Source organism: Nomia melanderi, chromosome 7 (assembly GCF_051020985.1).
Source record: "Nomia melanderi isolate GNS246 chromosome 7, iyNomMela1, whole genome shotgun sequence".
Classification (NCBI taxonomy): domain Eukaryota; kingdom Metazoa; phylum Arthropoda; class Insecta; order Hymenoptera; family Halictidae; genus Nomia; species Nomia melanderi.
The window spans coordinates 6,083,083-6,105,130 of record NC_135005.1 but is presented as its reverse complement, the minus strand read 5'-3'; the positions used below and the strand labels follow the sequence as shown (position 1 = coordinate 6,105,130).

The following is a 22,048-nucleotide window of genomic DNA, read 5'->3' as shown; positions in this document are numbered from 1 at the left end:
TGAATTCGCGCTTTCATTAAAAACAATTGGTAGAAACAACAATCGAAAAATCTTTGTTGACGGTTCCGACAAATTCGAAAGTTTAATCAGCCAGTAAACGTAGATGTAACGGATTCTGTGATGCGATGATCGATACGAAAGCGTTTTATTGCCGACAGACTGTGATCGGTGAATGAAGGAGACACTGTCGTCTCAAGCGCTCGGTTAATTGGCGTGAATGCTCAACGACAGTGATTATATGTTACCGAGATTGATCGATCTGTGAAATATCGACATTGTTGAAGCTTGGTTTCGAAATAGCGATTCATAGTAGAAACGAATCTTTCCTGTTATCGAGGAAATTAAATGCCACTATTATCGGGTGAAGCAATAGCAGTTAACGGCCAGTGGTTAGTTATCTCGAGGAATCGGTGAATAAAAAAAGTGACGGTCGTGGCACGCGCGATCGAGGAACTTGCAAATTCGATGATTCTAGCAGCAGCTGCCAGCTCGAAAGAAACTTCGACGAGCGTCCTAGACTTCGGCTAGGATCGTTCTAGGGGGACGGAAGATGGCCAGGGAGACAGACAAACGGAAGATTGACAGGCGGAAGGTCCCGGTTGTCCGAAAGATTACGATGCCGGTAGCACGTGCCCCATTCAAGACGCCGCGGAGAGGGGCACCGCCCTCGTAACTTAACCTAACCTAATCCAACCTCCTCGCCGTGGCTATTCAGACCGTGACGAGGCAGGCTTCTTTGTGACCCGGGGTTCAATCCGAGAGCGCAACGATTCAGCCGTCTCTCCGTCCTTGTTCCTTTTCACCTTCCCCCGGGTTTCTCACTTTTTTATCGCGCTATGCATCAGGAAGTTATAACGTCTGCCCTTCAGGGTTCTGGCTTTTGATTCTCGAATTCAGACGACCAATTACAGTGAAACGGAACGACCAGCGGGCAAAAAAGAGGGAAGACAGAATCGCGACACGGTTATTTTTAACTGTTGTTTGAAACGTGTTCAGCTAAAACGTTAACACGAAATAGAGGATACCTTCGAACAATATAAAGTTTATCGATTAAAATCATTTTGTGTTTATATTTCGTCGTTTAAATGTAGGAAGAAGTTCGATTCGCAGAAGAAATTTGCCAGCATTATCCGCTGTTGGTCTTCCGAATGGACCTTCCGAGGGAGCCGCCCGCTATATCGGGCGCCGCATACTAACCGGGCAATTTGTCAGTGGCGAACGGTTTCACGCTCGTTCATGGACATAAATCACAGGAAGTTTCGGATAGTTAGGCTATTTACACGCCCTTCACAGTCCACGGGACTCCATTTACGAGCATCTTGTAAAAGCGTGCGGCGCGGTGTATTGGTTTCGCAGCGCCTCTGACTTCTCCTCGAAGGATGCAGAACATGGGCGCGAAGCATTGTCGAAGGCTTGCCACCCGCCGGTGCTGTTTGCCCCATTTAAGATCGGTACAATGGCGACACGCCTCGAAAATGTAGCGAACACCGACACTATTGGCCATTGTCCGGTCGAACGGAACGCGCGAGTTCCTTCTAGGACGAGCAGAAGGAAAAAGAACGGAATGGGACCAAGTTTAGGGTCATTCTTGCGACGGTTTCGCCCGGAGGCGTGCGCCTAAGAGGAATGGCCATCTAATCTGTTACGAAGCATCGTTTCTTCCCCGCGCAAGGCATGTAATTTCCGATAGGCATGATTTCTAGAATTCAAAGCAGAAAAGGACGCTCGTAAAAACTCACGTGTAATCGCGACTTCACCTGAATATCGTAGTAATTATCAATCCAACATCGTCTGAGAGTTTCTAAAGAGGTTCTGTGATCAACTGTAATTATTCAATCGTAAGCGGCGCGCGGAAGAGTCTTGCGCGCCATCAACCCGCAAAATCATAACAGTCTCTTATTACGACGCACGGTGTATCAACTTTATTCGTTTTCCCGGTTAATCGTCCGATGAGTCTCATTCTAATGATAAGCGGTAACGACGAACTGCGGCATGGACTTCCGCGTGTCCGCTCTAGACCGTGGCGTGGTATTATACGCGTCCGTTGTACGCCGCTCCTCCTCCGATAATAACATTTATTGGACGTTGCCGCGCGTAACGCAACAGCAGGAACAATTTACGTTCCCTTTTAATGCCTCGGGACTTCTTTTCATGCTGTCTCGAATGGATCCCGCGCGAGACGTCTTTGAGAAGGGGCGAGAAAGCATTTTGTGCTGTCGCGCTGAAAGGGAAGCTCTCCGGTTGCGAAACCATCGAAACGATGCTGCGGGCGATCGTTAATAATAAGAGTGTATTATGAACCGCGGAATCAGAGTGTAGCGTGCAATTACGTGTCAATTCCGTCAACGTATTTCGTCACGCTGTGGGACGCCATCAATGACCGAAAAGGAACGGCCGTTCTTCCCGACGCGTTCGATGCCAAGCGGCTCGCATTTTTGTCGATTTCTTTCCGTTAACCACAACCGAAGGCTTTCCTACTTACTCCCGCGAAATCGGCGTAATCTCTTAATCTCTTCGACTACGAAAACACAAGAATACCTTGCTACGTCTTCCGTCTCAAGAAGAGTTGTCATGGGTACCAATTATAAATCGTTATTTCTACATCAAGAAGCACCACTGTAAAATTATTACGATAAGAATTTCTCTGGAAACGATATCGGAATCTAGCAGCGGCATCGTTCAAAGGAACCCCGTACTTTGCTAAAGATGCCCACGGAGGAGTAACTTAATATAACTCCTCCTTCATTATTCTTCTGAGCGAAAGGGAACAAATAGAGACGCCACAGGGTTACATCGCACCCCCACCGGCTTTCGTTATTCCCCGCCATTGTTTTGCGGATACGCGGCGACGCCGTCGTGAGACTAAAAAGCCGCGTATAGCCGCGTTTCCACACACGCTCCTCCGCTCACACGGAGCGGTACAAGGCAAGCTGCAAGAGCGAACCTTGTCATAACGGTCGACAACGAGGTTACGGGGAATACGGGCGACAGCACAGCCAGCCAGGGCCGTTATTGTGTACAGACGACGATCTTTATGTAAGATCTTACACGGGGACCCATGGGGTCCTGCGGCGCACGCCCATGCAGCGGAGGGTGGCTGCGGTTTCACTATTTTTCTCCCCTTCTTGCTTCCTCCTTCGGAAGCACCTTTAATCTTTCTTCTCGACCCACCACTCTCACTCTTTTATCTCTCTCTCTCTTCCTTTCTCCCCTGGCTCCGTTTCGCCGCCTCATAAATCTCTTTAGGTGTTGAAACATTTGAAGGAAGGACGGGTTTTATGCCACGGGGTGGAACACGTCGAAAAGTCGCGTCGGTTCTTTAGGACGATAACGTTCCGTTTATTCGATACTAACGATAATTTCTGGACTGACATTAATTTCTTTACAACAAAACCACAAAACGAAAAATATTGATGAGTCTATTTAGAGTCAAATTGATCTGACTGATGCGTAGGGATTGAAACACGAAAAACGTTCACGGATTATCAATGAATTCTCTTACTAAAGACGTGGGAATTCTAGTGTTTCGAAGGTAAATGCGATGCTGGAATCGCATTTGTAATCCGGATGCTCATCGCGAGCCTGATTAGTTCACGGGGAAATCGCGGCGGCAGGGGTCCCGTGAGCGAAAGCAGCAACAGGTGGCAAAGAATAGAGCCGCGAACGAGCCACGTGGAAACCAGTTGTGGAAACGAGTCCTTTCTCCTCTTTCCCATCGATCTTTTCCTTAAGATTCGGTTCGTTCACCTAATCATTACAATTGTTCTTTCCTCGACGAACGTCTGCGATGTTCCTACAAAGCGAAAATCGATCACGCGACGAATTATCGTCGATATCTTTATGACCGGTTCCTGACTCTCTTTCTCCTTCTCCCTTTCTCGCGTGCCGCAATCTTCACGACTGACAATTGACACGATCTTCGGTCATTAACGATCTTGTAAATACACGGCATCTCGTCCCACGCGCTTGTATTTTTCTTTCTGAACGATACTGATAATCCCGTAGAACTCCCACTGTCTATCTTAAGAATACCGCGAGAAGGGATTCATTAATTGGCTCTTCTCCGAGAAGAAAATGTTAACGGCGACGGTGAAGGCGACGGCGACGGCGGCGGCACCGGCTTCGGCCGCTCGTTAGTCGTCGCGTGTACAAACACGATCGGGTTGTGGTAGTGGCAATAGGTTGGGTAGGGGCAAACCCTAATGAGGATCCCCTACCATGGGCTGCCGACCGACCGACCGACCGCCGCAAAGTAAATGAGCAGGTGCCTCTGGTATGCGCCCCGCCTACGCTTTCCACTTGTTCTTGTCTTCTACATAGGTTCTGGCCAAGCTTTTTTTACCTTTTCGCCGCTGCCAGCGGATAGCATCGCGGGAAAGTGGTTCTTGATATACTAGCGAAGTCGACCGGGTTCGAACAAATTATTCCTATACTCTCCGAACCGCCGATTCGACGAGCCGGTTACATTAGGATGTATTAGCCGCGGCTAGTATCATAATTCAGGATTAATTTCTCTCGGTGAGACAGCTTGGTGCCTTCATTAGCCGAGTCCTTAGTGATATATTTACGAACCTAGCACGTTCTACGCGCGCGAGAACGATCGGAACTTGACTCCTGATTCAACAATATCAATTTTCGAGAAGAATTCGTGTCTTTGAGAAACATCTTAATGGCAACCGCGTGATCGACGCGGGTATTAGGTATATTTGCGCGTTCACCCGTTGCCGGTCGTTAGACCTTGGCGAAAGACCTTCTCAAGGTGAGTAGACAACGCGATGCGAACGGCTAAATCGGGAGGAGAGTTCTCGGAGATAGACTCCTCTTCTGGAGTATATACGTGGCCGTGAAGTGGTCGCCGAGACAGAGCAAACGCCGCGTGGTTTTTAGAATGCCCCGGGTTCGCAGTGTTGCGTGTCCGCGCATGGACGTGCGGACACGCCACGTGTTTGCTTAAAATCTTGACGGCACGGTCGGATGATTTGTTTTCCCATTTCCAGGGCTGGGGATACTCAACCCGTGTGGACCTAAGTAGATCGAACATTTTACGCGGAAAAACACATCGTCGGTTTCGCGGAATTCGTTGAAAGGAAAACTTCAGCAAAGAACGGAGTCGTTGAAATAAAACTTGGCGCGGTTTGCGATTCATAAGCGAGGCGTTTTCAAATCGGTGCGTCGATCAACATTTCATATATACTGTTTGAAATATCTTATCCTATGAAATTTTTACGAATGTCCTACATTACTGAAATTGTCTCGGTATCAGGAAAAATTTGTGCCTGTTAATTTTCTCAGTGAAGAGTCATAGTCCGTCCTTCGTCGATCTCGAGCCATTGTGCCTACTCCTGGCTTCAGAGAAAAACGGACATACCGTCCTATGGGGCCTTCGTTCGTCGCGGTATGTAAATACGTGGAACGAGAAGGCACCTCAGCCTGGGACGACCGACCGCGGTGTATCGTATCGTATTCTGCCGCCATTTGTCTTCGCGATCCAGGATTACGTTACCACGATGATACACGATGACATTTATTTTGGGATTTGTACGGGTCGCCGTGGTCCTTCTTTCCGTGCTGTACCCTATGCGAACGAGTCTTTCGTCGGTCTGCCTACGCGTTCATCCCATAATGACCGAACATCTTCCTGAATTTCACCGTTACCATAAACCGTACCGTTCAACGTAACTAGATGATCGAGTGACTCTGAGGAGCTCCGTTTGAATGCAAGATTTACATCATATCGTGCCACTCGGATTATTCAAAGGGTGACTTTAGAATGGTAGTTATGATACTCCGTTACTCGAAACATTGAAGTCCTTGCTCCGAGGAATCTGTAATGAAAGTCTCCCAGCGTGATAAACGTTCAAGACCTTCTTGACTTTTGATATTCGGTCGGCCTTTAACGTCACGTGGATTTAAACTTCTGAAGACGTTCCTCTTCCCACTTTTCAAGTTCCACTTTGTCACTCTGACTTTCGCTGAAATTCTTATCTAAACATTCTTTTGACGGAAGATCGATCGATTCCCGCGATCCGGTGTCCAACAATCGCGCGGGGATTGTGTAAACGCAGATGCCGTTAAGGAGCCACCCCAGCTCCCGAGATACGGAATAAAAAGGGAGCACGTGGCGAAGATCAAACAGCTGGATCATCTCATGCGTGCGTGCGTGCCTTTAGGTAAGGATCTTTTTCTTACGGAAAAGGTGGGTACACGTTCGACCCAGGTACAATCTCGGAAATCCTGGAAGGCGTGCGTGACAATGCGCGTACGCGTGTGCGGTATTCAACCGTGACACGAAAGTCGCTCGAAAGAAAAGAAGAGTACGGCTTCCTTTTAAACGGGAGATAACGCTGTTCCCTTCCTCAGACCGCAACGATGACAACAGAATGCTGTGGACCTGATTTCGATCAACCGTGCGAATACGTAATCGGTGATCCAACGTGTCCTCGGTATCACAAACCCACTTCGAATGTACGGAAACGTGGGAGTAAGTTTTCTTAATATTAGATGAAGACTTTTACACGACAACCGTTTAAGCTGATGATTCAAACTTGGCACGTCTGGTGAGGAAGCACGTAACTTTTCGCAGCGTCCACCCACAACTAAAATAACGCCGGCCGTTTAAACTTGACAATGAGAACCAGGAACAAGTATCAAATATTAGTGGCTGATCTTTAATCCTTGAACATATCGGCGAATTTAACGGGTCAACGACAGAATCAGGATTTTACTGACTCCTTCCTAGCGGACTGTTTTTGTCCAAATAATCGCTGTACTTCAGTTAATTTTACTGGATACGAAGGTAGGACGAAGACAGAAATCATTCCGCGTTAATATGGAAATGCGTTGTTAATACGTCGTAAACGGGCTGCGTAACACTTAAAAGGAGGTAGACGGGAGCGTTGAATATATTCATCGCGCGCGAGCTCCTAAAATAAATCCGACTCCCGAGTATTCTGCATTTTACGGTTCTTCCGCGTGGCTGTTGGTCCCCGGCGCGCCGGTTCTTCCGTTAAAAAGAAAAAGTCGCAGGTAAACAGCCCAACGTCTAGAAAAAATTCAAATGGTCGAGGCGGCGACCACTTAGCGAGTACACTCGGCATAGCGGACACGTGTCTAAAGCGTGGCTAGAACCTTAAATCACGTGTCAATATCTCTCAAGGGACATTTGTTTACGAAAGTCATAGAAGAGGCGAGACGCGACCAACATTTTTATCGTAGTCGCAGGAGAGAAATAAAAGAAGCGTGCGTGGTCGTGCACTCAGTACGCCCACCGGCAGCACAATACGAAAAGTGCAATGAACGAAAAATTTCGAAGCTGAAAATAGCGATATTAGTTTCCAACGTGCGTCAAGATTCTCATTAGAAGCGTGCAATAATATTTATCCGTCGAATCGACTCCCCTGAACTCCATTCAAACGAGGAAACGCGTCGTCACGTGACTTGTCCGGTGCACACTTGTTGCGCGCACACGCGAGGATACCACACGTCGAACGAGCAAAAATGGACGCAGCCGCGATCTAAACAGTGGAGAACGAGTGCTCGCGCGCGCGCCCTCACGCCGGTGCGTGTGCTCACGAGCGCGTCTACCGCGCACGCGAGAACGCCGTACAAAAGAGAAGGAGGGAACGATCAGCCAGGACGATCGTCCGGCGGGTCCCGGTCGATTCCAGGGATTCCCAGCGACGTCCGAGAAGCGGTACGCGGGCTCCTTATCGCGGAGAAGAGCTTTTGCGCGCGCAAGCACGCACCGCGGTCGCGTGGGCAGTGCCGCGAGGCCAATAGAGAGAAAACCAGTAAGAAAACTTCCCTCTCTGTCCCGCGTCGCGTCGTTCCGTTCTCTTCCGGCGACCGAATCCGGTGGCGGTTCTCTCTCTGTCCCGCTATCGGTTACCTTGCCGGTAAAAACAGCACGAGGTGGTCAGTCGCGCGAACCATTGGTAGGGGGATAGGCGTGGTTCGATTCCACGTAGGTGCACTCACGTACGATAGTGTTCGTGCGCCTACCTCGCGCCTACTGAGCTCGGTTAGGTCGGCGGTCGCGCGAAGAGGGGCGAGCTCGTCGGAACACGGCCGAGGGTGGGGGCCGGGCACGGGCTGCACCAGCGGGGGAGAGAGAAGGGGAATTAAGGTTCGCACACACGAAAATCGGTGGGGACGCGGCCTGCGCACGTGTGTAGACGGAGAAAGAACGAGAAAGAGAGAGGGCGGGAAGAAGGGAGTGAGAACGTTACGACGAGTAAGCGAGCTCGCACGCGCGCGAGGGAGAGAGAGTGCCGTGTGTTGTGTTCGGCGGGCCGGGAGGCGAGGGGAGTCGAGCACGGCCGAAGGTGAAACCCGCGAGCCGTCGTAGCCTCGCAGTCGGCGCGAGACCGCGCTACTGGAAGGGTCGGTGTGCTGTCGTTTAGATGTGAATGTACGCAACGCCTCTCTCAGACACTTCTCTCTCTCCACCGAGTCCTCGTTCGCAGTCGACTCCACTCGGCGCGAGACAGCAACGGCCCCGCGACACCGACAAAACATTGTAAAACCGTTCCGTGAAGCCGTTTAGAGAAAACAAATACACGACCGAGGGAAGAGGAGACGACGTGGGGTCCGCGTGTTCGCGAACTACCCTTTCCCGCTCGCCGGACGAGAGACACAGTATTTTTTTTGTCAGCTTGTACATCGAGGAGACAGGACGCGTAGACCCGTGGCGGCGAGTCACGAAGAGCACATACCTGTACGCGGTCCCAGAGTCCGGGATCTTGACGGATCGTTGTTACGATTATTTTGTCGGTTCGGCGTGCGGTCGGAGAAGAATAAAGCGTACACATACGCACACGCAAACGGATCGGTGGGACACCGACGGGACCGAAGAAGCCTGTGATTTCGATGTGCCTGGTTGTATATATACATACATATATTTACTAAACATAATACGGTTGGTTCGCCGTGGCGTGTTGTTCGCCGCGCGGTGCTCGCGAACAGAACTGGGAAGAAGTTCGGGTTCGCGGGAGCGTGTGTGTTTGACTCGGGTCACCAGGAATTAAGAATTTCTGTGACGTACGGGTTGTCGAGGGAACTCTGTCGTACGTGGTGCCATGCTTCCTTCGACGGGAATCGATACGCTAGTGAGAGACTGAAGAGGTTATGTGACGTGCCCAATCAGCACGTTGGAGAATACCGAGCGCGACAGATATATGCGACCAGACGCAGCCGGTGTATTAATTTGTGTGTGATATTCAGGAGGATTCATTGGTGTTGATCTGTTGTTTAATTGATAATCGCATATTTTCCTCTCGGGTTGTGTCGCTGTCCGTGGACGCGACTTGGTTGCGACGGCCCGGAGACGATTGCTGCTGTGATAACGAACGATACTCGATTAAGTAAGTTCTCAGTGCCTGCCTCTCTGTGATTTCGTGACATTATCGCCGACGGAAGTTACCTCGAGATCCGTCGGCCGGTGGCCAGCTTTAAGTGTCATACGCTGGAGGGAGTTGAGTTTCGCGAGCATCGGATGCGCGGCTGCCTTTAACGATCACCGGGTAAGCCATTAAAAAGGCGACTTTCTTTTACCTCGTAACATTCACGTGACACCGAGCGTTTCGGTTACGATCGCCTTTCGTCTGACGCGTCAGTCGCGTTATACGCGGGTCAAGTGCCATCCCGTCACAGTGTCACTCGAAGTCCGTTAGATTCGCGACGAAAAGTTATCAATGCGGCCCGTCTCCGCCGCGACAGTCGTCCGTTATTCTCCACCCTGTTCCCGAAAAGACAATGTTCATAAGTTCGTTAGATCACGCGCATGCGCATTAGGGAATTTTCTAACGTAGCGATTTCAAAATTCACGAAATGTTTTGAATTCGTGCTTCTGAATTTTTGCTCCATTGGACGAGGAATCTTAAAACTTTGATAGCGGACACATTTGCATCTCAACGAAAAATAATTCCGGATGTTAAAAATGATCATGAACGTTATTATTACGCACGGATGATAACCAAGATTGTGGGTATGTGAATCGCGTAAAGGGTGAGGTTCGACTTTACAACAGAAATTTTTGTGTGGAGAACGATCTTGTCATGGCGGTAATCGATAAATGATATCGGAGCCCCATTTTTTCACCTTCCGTGAACACCGTATGCATTCATAATCCGTGTCGTACAATTCCGCGCATGTCGTCGCGTGCGAGGGCGGTTCAGCACCGTGAGCCCCGAGAATCATTGAAGCGTCGCGGCGCTAAGCGTCGGAAGTAGAGCGGATACGCGCGTTAGGGTGGACGCGTGTGATCATCGTCTCTTTTCACGCTCGACCTTTTCCCTTCTACGACGTCGTAACGAATTTATAAACTCGTCCGATATTATCGTCGACAGATCAAACTAAAACCCCCTGCGCATTGCACGTCTTATCTAAATGATTCCATTCACAGCTTCGACGGAACTATCCGTCTAACGTGTTTCATCCTTAAATCAAACGCGTCTGGTTTTATCGTAATTCATTTTCACCACGAGCACTATCGAACAGTACTTTCATAAGTGATGCATTTGAAAAGGAGTAAAATGATTGTAGGCGAGATTCTTTCAAAACGAAATTACCATCGAAGAGAAGGTTATTAGAAGCCGCGGTTAATTACAAGAGTAAATAAGCCATTAAATTCTATCACTGTGTGACGCTGAGTTTCATGCATGGAATGAATATTCAAAAATGAAGACACAGCTGGTTACCATCGGTTTCTGAAATGCAAGCGCCTTAATTGAAATGCGGCAACGATAGGTCGCTGTCTTTAGATTCTTCTCTGAAATGAATGTAATGACCGTTACAGCATGTAGCGGCTGGCAATTTCTCGAACCGTTGCTTTCGAACTTTTTAACGCGCGCCACTCGGAAAATCCGTCGCTCCAGTCTGCCGTGTCACGTGCGAGGGTGGTTTAATGTCGGAAGTGGAGCGAACACGCGCGTCAGACCAGCCACGTAGAACGATCTGCTACGACCAATCTCTTTTACGCGTGTCCCTTCACGGCTCGTGACTTTGATGCGCGTGCTAGGCGTGACGCGCGCGTGCTAATCCTTTGTGTTGATGTTGCCAACGTGTGCGAGCATTGTGCGTGACCCGCTCGACTAAAAATTCCCGCGCGTCGCAGAACAAATCTGAATCTCTTCTGTCCTCTTCGCTCCACTTCCGCTGCAGGACAACCTTATGAAGAAGAAATTTCGTACCGAACGATGAACAGAGTTGTAAATTCCTCAGCACTGTTACACTATGCCTTAATATCTAAAAATTTCTTAATTGGGCAATACAATACTACTGAACGAGTAACATAGCGAATAACATAATCTAATTATTAGTTGATTTACTATAAGTTTTAGTATAAGATTACGACTGTTTGAAAAGCCTATAATAGCTATATAAGATTCACAATATCGAAATCTTCAACGGAGTCCCAAATTAGCGTACATTGAGCGATTCATCGGAGAACCATTTATAGTTCGCCGTTATCTCCGCGCTCCGTTCGGCAAAAGCGACGCGTGAAACGCGTCCACCGCGATCGAAACGTAGCCGGAGTTCATTTCCGCTTTCAATGACGAACGTGCGCCGGGAATCGTGTGAACTTCTATTGTCTTAATCAGGCTACAAGTACGTAACGCCGATAAGCGAGGAACTCGGGCGTCTCGTCGCATCGCATCGGTTCGTCGCGCAAGAAAAAGAGAGACGGCGCGACAGTGTGCACCGGGTGTCAGGTGTCACGGCTGTCCGGTTTCGTTTGCAAACACGCCGAACAACAAAAACGTTCCTTGTCGATCCTTCTCCAGCGATCTTCCAGGTGGTGGTTCTCTTCGGCGCTCGCGCGCGCCGCGGAGAAATATTGTTTTTGCTTCGTCGACTTCATAAAACGCCACTTTGAGCGTGCTCGTTCTTTTCCCTTCTTGTTCTTCTTCTTCTTTTTCATCTTCTGCGCGTTTGCTTTTTTTCTTTCTTCTGCGCACACAGAATCGTCGTTGCATGGCCGATAAACGTGCCTATCGGAGCAAGGAGCGAAGTACGAGCGAAGGAAAGGGTGCCATTGCTACGCGCCCCCCGCGATCTTGTCGGTCGCTGCGCACAGTGTCTCACCTATGCGCGACAGGCGTGACAACGAATCCCAACGATACCATTGGCCTAAGAGTTGTCGTCGGATAGGCTCGTCGGCTCGACCTCGCGTGATCGCCGACGGTTGCGTCGTCTCACCGGTTTTGCCACCGGTTGCACAATCTGTGTGTGCGCCGCGACCGATCTGTCCGCGGAGGTCGCGGCGCGAAAAGGATCAACGGAGCACCGCCCATCGGGCGACTTGTCATTCGCCGATCCGTATCAACGCGTGGCGGATGATTTATCGCGCTTTATACACATATTCGCGAGCGCTGGTCGACGAACGAGTAGCTGGTGTTGTCTGCGCGTCGCCGCCGACACCGCATGCGAGCAGCTGCACCGAGAAAACCAGGGCCGCCCCGCGCATAATGATACATTGCGCCGGACATGAAAGTTATAAGCTTTAATTCGAGGCTCGCGCGATTCCCCGTACGGTGACCGTATATCGATCGCCAATTTGCTATGCAGATCCAAGGCCTTTCGGTGCGGCGCTCCTCGACGCCAGCCCCTGCAATCTTGCTCCCTCCTTATTCCACCCCCTCTTTCCCATCCCCTTTCCCCCATTCTCAGGGGCCACGGCCGCCACAGACCGGGGACAACCGTCGCACGGAAATAGAATAAGCGAGGATTAAAGCGCGCGCTATCTGTTCGATAAGATTATACGCGGTTCGAATCTCGAGACGATTACACTACGGCTCGCGGTCGTGTTCTGCTTAACTAGCTGTCGATTGTTCGACCGAGCGCACGTTCAGTGTCGTTCCATCGACCACTTTCGTTTGGACGAAGCAATAAAAAGACGTTTAGATCAAACTCTTCTCACTTCGAGAAATTTAGCTCTCACCCGTGTCGCGAATTATTCGAATGCGACGATAAGACCTAATTGTTTCCGATCTTACTGGTTGCCAGCGAAAGCCTTATCTTCGACCGATTTGTTACAAAATTAATCTTCTCGTTACAACTCATAGTGATTCTCGCGACTCGTTCATGATGTATGAAGATTCGCTCGCGCAGCGTTCGGATAGGATATCCTCCCACAAATTGAGACTTTAACGGTTAGAGTCATTCTTACGCGGTGAAAGCTCTATCTCGAGCAACGTTTCTTTATTCGCGTTCCGAGTACGATCCGTTGATCCGCGTCCCGTAAATTTGTTCCGCGGATATCAACGGCGTGTCGATAATTCGAATCACGGCTGATTGAACCGGATCCGCGGGCGAGATGGACGTCTTCCTTGATGCGACGGCCGCAAACCTACGCGTGGTACTGCTGGAGAAAAAGGAAGCAGCGGTTGGGACCGGTATCGGAAGGGGGATATCGGTGCCGATTCGTTCGCGCGGGATGTTCGAACATGAGCAATCTCTCGTGGCGCGGCGCCGCAATTAGGAAATCCATTTGGCGTAATTGCGCGAACGATCGCGCTCACCGGTAGCTCGCCGTTCCGCGGCTACTGCGCTTAATCAAACGCCCGTAGTCATCCGCCTGGCCATTTACCTATACCTATAGACCGATATCGGTGCCCGTCGCGGCGGGCCGTGCCGCGTAGGTACCTGTTCGCCCGACCATGCCACCTTCTACAACTCGGTACCCAAGATACGGATCGGCATGCCTCACCGCGGAGCGTGATTTCATCGGCGATTCGAGGAGATCTCGTGGGTCCCCCCCTGCATCCGCACCGTTCTCTCCGCGCACGACCGGCCAATCGACGATGCGCGCGCCGCGAAGGACGAGAACGATAACAAAGATCACGGTGCGTCGATCGTTGACGATCGTAATGGCCTCCGATTAACGATTTAACGTTCCACGTTCGATACTCCGGAGTAAATTGTTGGCATGCTCGCAGGGAGACTGGACCTGGCTGGAACTGGATCGTGTGATCCGACTATGCACCCGCGGTTCCATGTACAATTTTACGAGCCCGAGAGGAAATTGTTATTCATGCGTGTTTTCTTATCTGTTCCTCATTAACCCTCGCCGAAGGTGGTGTTGTAGTCACCTAACTTCGAATGCTCACCGTATTTCCGATGGTGATTATATTCAATCGTGCATCTTGTGCTGCTCGCGTTCCAACGGTGATCGTGATCACGCGACAAAATTTCATGGTATTTTAAAAAATTCGATTATTCCGGCACGGTGAGTGTATTCGTATTCTTACGATCGTCTTACAACGAAACGGTCGATAGGTGCTATTGTGCTAGACTAAACCGTTTCCGGATAGAAAGATAGCAGAACGAATATGTTTTCGACTCTAAAATACGGGCTCAACACACAAAACACCGTGGTAACGCGTGGCTCACGCAATGGTTCGTTCTTCCGTTCGGTCGTGGTTTGCGCGATTTCGACCGTACGCCCACGGAAATCGGATGACGCCGGTATAATGATCGGCCATTATGCTAATTTCTCGCGAGGGTAAATTTCACGCGACGACGGCACGCGGTGAATTGTCACCTGCGCGTACAAAGACCGTGCACGCGTGTCGTAGAGACATATGCAGATGCAAATTGCAGCTTCAACGGTGTTCGTAGTTCGCGCATAGTGGAGCACTACGTTCGGGATCGCGAGACTGTCGCAGAAAGGACGCTGGCATTGTTAATCTAATGATCCAATGAACCGAACGGACGGAGGATGGTCGAGGAAAACCTGGGGAATGATAGGTTCCGGCTCGAGGACAGAAATGAGGGACTTGCGAAAAACGCACCCGACCGGGATTCAGGTTACGAACGGTACTCGAACTCGATGGGGCGTTAACTTAATCGCTTGGATCGCGTCATTGTATTTTGCTCTCTTCTAATCCGCATGGATCATAATATATCCGTTTCTGAATCTAATATTTATTTATTTATTTGTTTATTCATTCATTTGAGGGGTAGATGCCTTTAGTACAGAAATGAAAAAGAGATATAAATCATGTGTACGGAATTTTCAAAACAAGAGTTTTACAGTATAATACAATAGGTAATAAAATAAGCAATAAAATAAGCAAAAAAGGACGAAATTTGAAATCTCACCCAGAAGTTAGTTTTAGTATAAATATTTTCATTTTATTTAGATCGCCACGCGAAATTATGCGCGAGAATAAACCGTCGTCCAACTCTTCGAAATCGTTGAAGCCGCGTAAGAACTCGGTCTATGTAATTCGTCTTTCGGATTATAATGGGACCGAACGTGGTAGCGCGTGGGTGGTTACTCATGAGGTTTCTCCATCGACTCGCAGGTGTAACGCGGGACGCGCGATCCTTTCGGACGATATTTCATCCGGGCCCGTTCACGGCTGATCTCAGGCGACGAGGAGAAGACCACGTGGAAAGAGCGCGCCGGTTGCATAAATTCCGGTCGTTTCACCGAGATTCTTTCGAATTACATATTGTCCTCTCGTGAATCCGTCCTTCGGACATAAATTTTCCGTCCCGTTCGAACCGTGCCCGTGGAACGTTCATACTACATGTTAATGCGCGTAGCTGTCTTTCTCCTAGTGTGCGGTCGCGCTGTTCTTTCCGTTTTCCCGGGTAGAAGTCTCGATTAAAATACAACGGAAGACGAAGGAGCACTCGCGATCAAATATTTTCATCTTTATCGGAGCATTTCGATCTCGAACAGCGATTCCCGCTCGTGCTCGGACGCGCCTTTCGTTAGAGTGCAAGCGGGGACGCGAAAGAGGTGGAGTTCCGCGCAGATAGAGGCGAACGATAACGCGCGCGAGTTGCGGAGGCAGAGGATAGAGTTGTTAAGCGTACCGTGAAGCGTTACGGAGAGGGATTCGCTTGGGGAACGCGGCACTCGGTGAAAGCGAGGGTTGAAAACGAGAGAGAAGCCGCTGGAGGGGTTGCCCCAGCGTCCTTGACCGTGAATTTCATCCCCGTGCGCGCTGGCCGGCCGGAGCAGGTTGGCTGGGTCGCGCTCGCCGGGATGCACATCGGGGACTATCTCGTCTCTCCGCATGGCCTACTGGAAATCAATATCGCTCTCCCTGACGCCGCTGGAAACTGTGCCACCCTGCGGACCGACCGGGACGCTCATTCGTAAAGCACAACGCGTCGTCGACGGGAATTTTTCGACCCTTTCAAGGCTTGTGCTGGAGATTTGTGGCCGACAGAATGCATATGCATCGTTCACGTAGTATCTACATGTGGACACTAAGACTAAATTGTCGATGGATAATCGATCAACATTACTATATGATTATTACCAACATTGTTTATTATATTATTACGATTCTATATATTAGATTATTATTATTATTTCCACGCATTTATCATTCAGCCGCAATGGAACGTTTGACAATAATGGAATATCCTTAATTTTGTTGTACGATGCAAATGGGTTAATGCTGAGACCACCGATCGGTTGAAATGCATTTCACTATGCAATTTATGAGATCGCATTCCTTTTTGGCGAAATACTTCAGAGTTTCGAATACATATTTGTATGTTTCTTTGCAAAGAAGCTAAGCGGAACGAATTAATCTATTGTTATTGTGTAATGCGTAATCAAGGTATAAAGTTTCACCACGCATACACTGTTTCCTCCGTTCCTGTCTACATTGTAATTCATTTGAATCGATTCGGCAGATGCGCCGAAAGACTAAAAACTTTGTTTCTCTGTTACAATCGCTGCTTTGAATCCTTTGTGCCGATCGAGATCGCAGCACAATGCCGTTCAACGGAATTGAGCGCCAACCGTGAACGGACTGAAATTTCATTTTCACGCAAGATTTACGAGACGGACCGATGTAAATTTCAGTTTTGCAACGCGCCGCGTAACGACAGTCTAGTAGCCCATGTATTACTGTGTATCGATCGACAGGCAAGACACACGGGTGGCTCTCTATCAGCTCGCGACGAGGAGAGTCTGTCTGCATGCTCACTGTGTAATATACTTATAACGAGCCCAAGCGATAGATGCCGGTATCTGTCCAACGTTCTGTGCCCACGTCTCGTGTAATACTCCCACTAACGCAAGCTCGTTTTCAAGGAGTAATTAACGCCCACGTGATCGCTTTAGCGAAGCTAGGCGCGACAGCGAAGCCGATCGAACGATATTCGTTTCAGCTGTTCGTCTCGCTTTCCTCCGCTTTTCCTGTGTGCCGCGCAACTTCGTCGGCCACACGCGACATCGTGAAACGTTCATCCGTGAGACTGGTGCTCTTCCACATCGAATTTTCGAGTACAGACTTCCTAGCATCGATGCTTTCAATCGCAATCGTTAGTTTTGGAAGTGGAAAAGTACCTTTACTTTCCCAGTCGTTGTACAACATGCAAACGTCGCAGGATAATATGATTTATAGTCTGCGAAAGTAGAAGCTTCACACTATAATGTGTCCGAACAGTATTGTTCCCTCCATTGTTGAATGTCTAATTCACGCAGTTTGTATTTTCGCGGGCTCTCACAGAAGGGGGCACGCTACAGGTCACCGACGCTAACGCGCGGCAACGGTGTACGTTCTCCGATTTTGAAAATCCATGCCTCTTCTATAAAATTCACCGCTTAACCGCAAACCGACAGAGAGCAAATGACCCTTGCATGTTACGAACATATTGTCGCCGATCGATTTTTATTTTACGTCATCGAACTTACCGAGTATTTTTAGCGTAATTTCTAATACTGAGCCGAAATCAGTGTTTCCGTAGGAGAAAGAAATAATAAATTATTTCGACACCGATTCGTTGTAATTGAACTATTTTACGATGACCGATCCAACCAACGCATCGAAAAACTAAATATTTCTTCACCTCAACCAGCTGCCCAAACAATTATGATGTACGACTTTTTGTTAAAAAAATTACAGAGGTTCAAAGTAGGCAATTTTTTTTATTGCAATGTAGTGATTCTTTAATTTTCTGGAGCATATCGTTGTTTCAGAAGTGAACGTGTGTTCTTGACGTGTGTATCGGAGAACTCCCGTACGCGCGGGCATCAGCAAAACGTACGACGAGCCGCGCCGTCCAGAGAGTGACCGGCGTTTCTCTCTCCCGGAATTCCCGGTGTTTATATAGGTCAGGAGAGAGGCACGTGGCGCCTATCGATCGACCCTCGGGTTCGAGTTCAAGGCCGCGCATCTCGTTTCAGAGGCTGCGCCGCGTGGCTCGTACACGTGCCATCCCGGGAACCCCTCGCCGGTTCGCGCGTGCACCCGCTTCAATCTTCTACGCGTCGTTTGTGTAGTTCTGTTTTGGTCAGCGGTTTGAAACTGCGAAACATAGGTAAAAATCGTCATCGACCGTAGGTAAAGGAGTGAAAAGTTAGCTGATTCAAGGTACCCAACGGCTACCTTTACCCAACTAGGTATTGAAAGTTCTTAAGCTACGTGGCCATTCAAGAGTGAAATGATTCAATAGTGAAATCGCGAATTGCTCTCGAAAGAATCTCTTACAGGTGAGTAACGCGTTAAGAGTGACGACGAATTTGATGGATAGTCAATGGATAGTTGCTATCGATGTAATATCCACTTTTTAACGGCAACTGGTGATAGTTCTACTCGTAAATAGACATCTAGCTCTACTTGCAGAGTTCTTGCTCCGTCTCAGTTATGAACAATTTTGGCCCGAGATTGCATATCCAGAAATTTTCCTACTCGACGTCTTTCCGTCTTCCTTGACTACAACCTTGGCATGTAAAATCAGATCAAGCAACGAAATGAGCTAATCAACGAATTACGGTTCCGAAATGGAGAATCCCGTGATGCGTGGAACGGTCGAAGGCTGGCGAGTTGGATAAATAGGGACGATTCGGAGTACTAGGGGTGTCGGATGTCGATCCGCGCTCGATAAGGGCAAAGATAAAGATAAAGCCGAGCGCGAAAACCAGGACTGGCAGGACAGAATTTTTGATCGCTAATCCCGTCGTCTGAATCTGAACTACGCCGGCTCATCGTTCAGCCCGATTATCCCAGAGCGGCGCGGCGTACGGCTGCAGTTGCTCGCTTCCGTAACGGCCCGCTGAACGATCGCCGCGCCGGCGCTAGGAGAACGATCATTCTCTATGGTCGAACAGGTAGCTGGGTTGGGCCGGGTCGTTAAGTAGGTGTACATACCTGCCGCGATCGCGAAGTCGCCAAAGCAGCCTTGCTACCGGAGTTAACGAGTCTCCGCGCGGATGCCTCGTACGTTCTCCCCTTTCGTTCTTCTCCGGTCTCTCGTCATCGTCGCGCCTGACTCTCGGCACTCTCTTTTCCCTTTTATTCGATCCGCGCGCCAACAGGTATTCGGCCTCGTCCGCGCGTGGGTAGTTGGACAGGGATGGGTAGAAGACAGGAACGGATAGAAAGAAAGGGGAAACGAGAAAGAGAGAGTGACAGAGTGTGAGAAAGGGTGGAGGGGCGGCGGGAAATACGCATTGAGATATCGATAACCAACCACGCGCCTTCGGCCGAAAATGAGGAACGACCGGGCCTCTCCCCGGCGTTCTCATATGCGCGCGGACCCGAGCGTTATCGGCCGATCGGATCTTCGTTTTACCGGCGTGGTACCCAAGGTGGGCTCGCGCTTGACGCTACTCGCGCCAGGTACGCCGAGGCCCAGTGGTTCCCATAAAGCCGATCGTCGTCCTTGCGCCGATCGGTGAAAACATTTTTGACGAGTTATTTTCGATGAATTTATCTGTACCGATACTTATACTTTTTCGTTCTTTCGTTAAGGCTTCGGCCGACAGCTGTCCACAGAACGGCGACTATTTAGCGCTCGTTCCCAGCTGCGGGCGCGTTTTATCATCCTCTGGTTACGTGTTGCGCTCGGTGGGTTAAAATTGTAGAGTACTCTGATCTGTAAGAGGGCTTACAATGTATCGGCGAACGCTTTAAATTGGGATGTACGAGGCTGCTCCAATCCCGTTCGATCGATCGCCACGTAACTCTCACACGCGGCCCCGCGCGTTCTTTTAATTAATCCTTATCTTCAGCTGGCAGTCGAAAAAATTATGCCATTAACTGTCAGGCGTAAATCCGAGTTTCACGTGGCTCTCAGCTGCGGAGGGCAATTCTCCTCCGAGAACCGCGCGCGTACACCTGTTACAAGACTGGACCTCTTCGAAGATTTCTCTTTCTCTTGCCTCTCTGTTCCTTTCCTCCTTTCCCTCTCTCCTTTTCTCTCGCGCGACCCTCATTTGTAGGTATCGTGGCCCTCCCACCTTTCCGTTATTTGTTCGTGCAGGTACCCTAACTGCTTATGCTCGCTCTTCTCTCTTCGGAGATCCGCGTCTCGCCCGGTAATAAATTCTCTTCGCTGCTACTTCTTCGCCTTGTTCCTCCTCCACCTCCTTCTCCTCCTCCTCCACCTCTAGATACGGAGCCTCCATATTCTACCGAGAGTTTTTCTTCGTCTTATATCCTGTCTCGGTGATTCTCTATTGTGCTGCGCCGCCTTTAAGGGTTGCACGTACGCCCGATGCCGTTGCAAATCAACCGATATACGAGGGTTTTCCTGCGTGCGAAATTACAAGCATTCTTGAGAATGCTGTAATAGATAACGGTGTTATTTCTAATCGCGAAGGAATGATTTTTCTTTGCCAGTCACTCATCTTTTTTCTTCTTGATTGCTTGACAAGAGTCAATCATTTCCCAATGGGGAAAGGAACTGTATGTTTACCGCGATGGTTACGTGTTTGCCTCATCGTTATACGAATAATATTCGTGCTTATTAATAGTTTCGCCACGAGGCTCTCTATGATTATAAGACGAGGAACTGCAAACTGTGTACTACTTACACCGACGTCACTAATTTGCTTTAAAGTGTTATACTTTTGTTATGAATAGCGATTTAAGAATGAAATTGCATTGATATGCTCTGTAAGAATTATGTTACAAAGTAATATCACAATGAAATTGTAGTTGTATTTATTTTTACGTAAATCAGTTTAGCCCTTTGTTTACCCGTGTTCGTAGAAATATTCGCAGACCACTTAATTACTTGGTCAATAGCTCACAGGTGTTTCCGTGCGACCTTAGGCCTCGGACAGACTATGGGTATTCGACAGCTTTTCCGCGCACGTTCCCAATGTTTGTAACTGATAAGCGTGAACCATTCCCGATGGCGGTCAGATAGTCACGGTGCGATCTTAGCTGTCAGCTACGATTTATAACGTAGCGTACGAGTCCGATATTTGGTCGGCGCGACTGTGGCATCTGAATCAGCGACGAACACCCGTAACAAATCAGCCGATAATTATCTGCTCCGAGCTCCCGGCGTCGATAGGAGATCGCCGTTATCGATAGCTCTAGATACGCATTAAATATCGGAATCGCGAGAAAATAATCGGTGTTCTGGTCTAATCAGTCTGCCTCGACTGCACCGATAAGAATTAATTGCCGTGCTTGCTTTCGTTTTTGCTGACACTCGTTTCTCTTATTCCACCTTTTCCGGTTTTTCTTCGGTCTTTTCTAGAATCACCGCGCGGCGAAGAGATTATCGAGTCGATCGGATCGATGGTTACAGTTTTACGCCATCGGCGCTCCCGATCGAAATGTCGTGTTCAGTGATTGACGTCAATAAATGGACGAATATCAATTCGGCGTGACAACGGGTTTTGATGGCAAAGGTGGCGGCGTTGTCGGGTGTTGATTAAGTTCACTCACAGACCCGCTAATGACCCCAATTGCAACCGGTTATTATATAAAAGCTGCTCAAATGAACTTTTCGTGCGATCAATTTAACCATCGGCGTGTTCAGGGCCTGCTTGCACGAGAGTAAATCGCGACGACAGCGGTCATTGTAGGAATCTGGCTGTCGCGGTTCGGACTTTCGTTTACGCCTAAATAATAATTACAAGCCACACAGCTTGCTTTCCGCCGACTACACTGGCGCGTAACTCGACCAATTGGCGCTAATCGTTCAGGCATGTTTCGTTTCAAATACGTGGGCAGTGCGTTTCAACAAATGTCTCTGTGTTTCAAAATCAATTTCATAATGCTGCGCGCATACTTGCTTTTTTATCGGAACAGCCTTGCATCGGTTAAATGGAGAT

At 49.1% G+C, this 22,048-nt stretch overlaps 1 protein-coding gene across 5 annotated transcripts in view; it reads left to right on the top strand.

Moving 5' to 3' along the window:
* Positions 1 to 22,048, top strand: part of klu (zinc finger protein klumpfuss) — a 346,064-nt gene that overhangs the window by 5,456 nt on the left and 318,560 nt on the right. For 3 of the 5 annotated variants that reach the window (XR_012998901.1, XR_012998904.1, XM_076369008.1), the window contains exon 1: positions 8,366 to 9,521. The exons of the other annotated variants lie outside the window; for them this stretch is intronic. The gene's annotated coding sequence lies outside the window, so the exon portion shown is untranslated. Of the gene's footprint in view, positions 1 to 8,365; positions 9,522 to 22,048 lie in introns of those variants that run through there. 5 annotated transcript variants of the gene reach the window in all.